Here is a 3,279-nt window from a genome sequence, read left to right on the forward strand (position 1 = left end):
AACAGTGAAGAGTGTGAAACCTACTATCAGAATAATTCTTGTTATACACTTTCTCATTGGGCTAACATCTCAGTTAAATAATAGTGAAATTTAAGTATTCCCCATTATTTTTGGGGCCTTGTGAAACTCTTTCAAGGACCCCTGGGGGTCCCCGGACCCCAGGTTGAGAACCTCTGGCCTCATTTCATGTTTTCACCGTTAGAGAGAAGCTGCCTAATACATCAGTCTCCTGTAGGCTGAGAGCTGGTATATGCAAAGGCCATAGATTATGATACTCATTATACAACTCATTGAACCCTATAGTCCTTCTGTTATTTCATTATTCCATATTCGTTATGTCTCTCTACTGTTTTGATCATATTTTTTGTTTAATTTGTCAACAGCCTGTACATGTATGGTGGTGGCAGCTGACAGAAGGTCTGTCCTGGAGGAGGCATGGTGTTGCCATGCTGTTCATGGTTTTTTAAAAGCATTTGTTCTGCTTAATAACCTGAATTATGATAAAAATCCATCTGAAATTTAATTATCTGGATTGTTCAGATTAAGTTCTGAATTTATTTTTAAGTTTAAGTTTAAATGATGTATTCCCCAATAGTGATTAAAAGGAGTCGACACAAAAACATCTTAAATCTCTTACATATTTATTTTCTAGAAATCTGAAAAAACACTGAAACAAATGTCAATCCATTTTGGATAAATAAAAATAAAAATGGCCAATGGAACATAAGATGCATACATGGCATACACAAAATAATAACAAATCCCTTTTCAGAAGAAAGGTTGGTGTTTAAGAATGCAATACATTATACCTTGAAACAAGGTGGTAAGACACTGTATGCAAACTGTAATCAGCACAATATTAGCTAATACAGTGTTTTCACAGGAAGAATAGGTGCTCTGTTGGGCTTAACATTCTAAGCAGATTTTACTGCAGTTAATCAATAAAAATGTTAAAACATTTCCTAAACATTTAAACATCAACAACAAATTCCTGCATAGTTAAGAGACCAGGTTTATCTTCTGTGGTCTACAACCATGAGAATCATAAATTCCACAAATAGCAGCACAACATATTTTAACAACGTAGCGACGGACTCTTCTTCTCAGTCAGTGACCTCTTCACCTTTTCTTCTGAATCCAATTTTCTTCCTCCGGCGACCGTTGAAGCCAAAATGAAACCACAATATGAGGGTTCTGTAGATCTCATAATGCAAATAACGCATTTCCCTATAATCGACAGATCTTCAGCACACATAGAAGCAGCTAGTATCACTAGAATCTGTAGTTCACATATCAATAAACTGCAATTTTAGTGATTTCCTACAAGTCCATTCCTCATCATTCCTCGTCATTAAAAGCACAGAGGAGCCAAGTCTTCCTCTGCGTCAGGAAACAGACGTAAAATGTCCCTTGAATATTTGGAGTAGCCGTTGTGTGACAGCAGGGCTTTTCTCAAGGTGAGGAAGGACTTTGTTTTCTCCATGATGTCTGAAACAGGGATCCCATTCTGCAGGTGTTCTCCAATCAGAGCCTTCAGCTTCTCCACTCCAATACTGCATTTCTTCTCCAGCATGTGCAGTTTACACCTGAGAGAAACAAAGTAATTACATTTATTAATATGTTTGTCATTTTACTAAAGGGAACTTAATGAGAAAAAAAAAACTTTTAAAGAACTAAAATGCAGTACAGACAGTTGGTTTGATCCATAAAAAGAAATGTAGCTTTGGCTTACCTAAAGAGCTGCTCCTTCATGCTGTCTTGAAAAGCGAGGTCTGCGTAGAGTGCCATTTCGAGGTTTGCTTCTTGTGGTGGTGAGTTCTGCTGCTGCTTGCGAAGGATCAGAGGCGTTTCTGTTGACATCTGCATCTCGGCTCTGTATTTATGCTGCTCATCCTGCGCTCTTTCTGCTTTTCAGCCAATCAGGAGGCTCAGATCTCAGGACAATAGAGTTAATTTAATGCCTGTCACACAGAACAGGTGGGATGCTTTATCTGTCTGCTATAGATCACTGAGGTCAGTGGGAAAATGTTTTTCCTCAAGTGGACACGGGAAAATTTTCCCACTGTGATATAGAGCAAATAACCTTTAATGACACTAATCTAGAAATAAAAATAAAGCAAAATATTGCATTCTACATTTCCAATTAAACTAAGCAACAATTTTCTCAATGGCTTCAGCAAATACTCTCATTTAATGAAAATCTGACCAACATGAACAAACGTCCTGTCTTGTACTGAAAATTAACTGTTTAACAAGTTAGGAAAGATGAATGCACAGTGCACTCTCTTCTTCACTGTTTATTTAACTTTACAAAACTTTTAATCACCTAAAAAAAATATTAAACCAATATAATATAACTATACACATTCTTTAAATAAATCACCCAAAAGCTGTAATAATGTTTTAAAGTTATATTATCTGGCTGTGTGTGTCTCAGCAGTGAGTTACAGCTCAACCAGATGGCTCGTCTGTGAAGTGGCTTTCTGCCTGAGAACCGTCCTGAGGCTTTGTGAGAGCAGACACACTTCTATTGTGTGTGCAGCTGAGCAGGCTGCATACAGAAGTGTGGGAAGCCGTGTGTCGCTGTGGCTCCCAGCTCCGGAGATAGAGGAGGGCGTGTGACCGGGGCACGTTCAGCCTTGTGCAGAGAGCTGTGGGAGCACAGAGGAGGGAAACTGGGAAACCTGAGCCCCTGCACAGACAGCCGACAGACACACAGACAGATGGAGGACAGATAAGCATGAAGGTGAACCCACCTAGAGAATAATAAACAAAAAACGGCAAGATATTAATCACAAAGAAGTAAAAAAAATATCTCTCAAAAGTGCATCAAAGAGTAAAAAGAAAGAAAAGATATGTCAGTTATCTTATAGCAAGAACTGCTCATGATTGGAAAAACAGTAATCTTACAAATACCAGCTTCTCTCTAGGTGTCTGGTAGGGATTTCTAAGACATCCTCATCTCTGGTTATTCAGAGTTCGTCAATCATAGACATCAATTTCGTGAATTTTGCTTGAGATTTTCCCTTTTTGTATTTATTTGTCAGTCAATCAAATGCACTTTTCTTTATGACTTTCTGAGTTGATCCAGACCAGCTAAACGCACCATCACTCTAAGCATAATTACAGAAAACATGTGTATATTTGTACATGTACGTCTGTAAAAATAAAAGTCTGTAAGCTGTAAGCTAAAGAAAGTGTACAACATTATGATTGATGTTTTTGTATGTGTGTATGTATGTGTGCATGTAGGTGTACAATATGTGTGTGTGGTAATGG

This window comes from Morone saxatilis, unplaced genomic scaffold (genome assembly GCF_004916995.1).
Source record: "Morone saxatilis isolate NCDOM2014 unplaced genomic scaffold, NCSU_SB_2.0 Contig18, whole genome shotgun sequence".
NCBI lineage: Eukaryota > Metazoa > Chordata > Actinopteri > Moronidae > Morone > Morone saxatilis.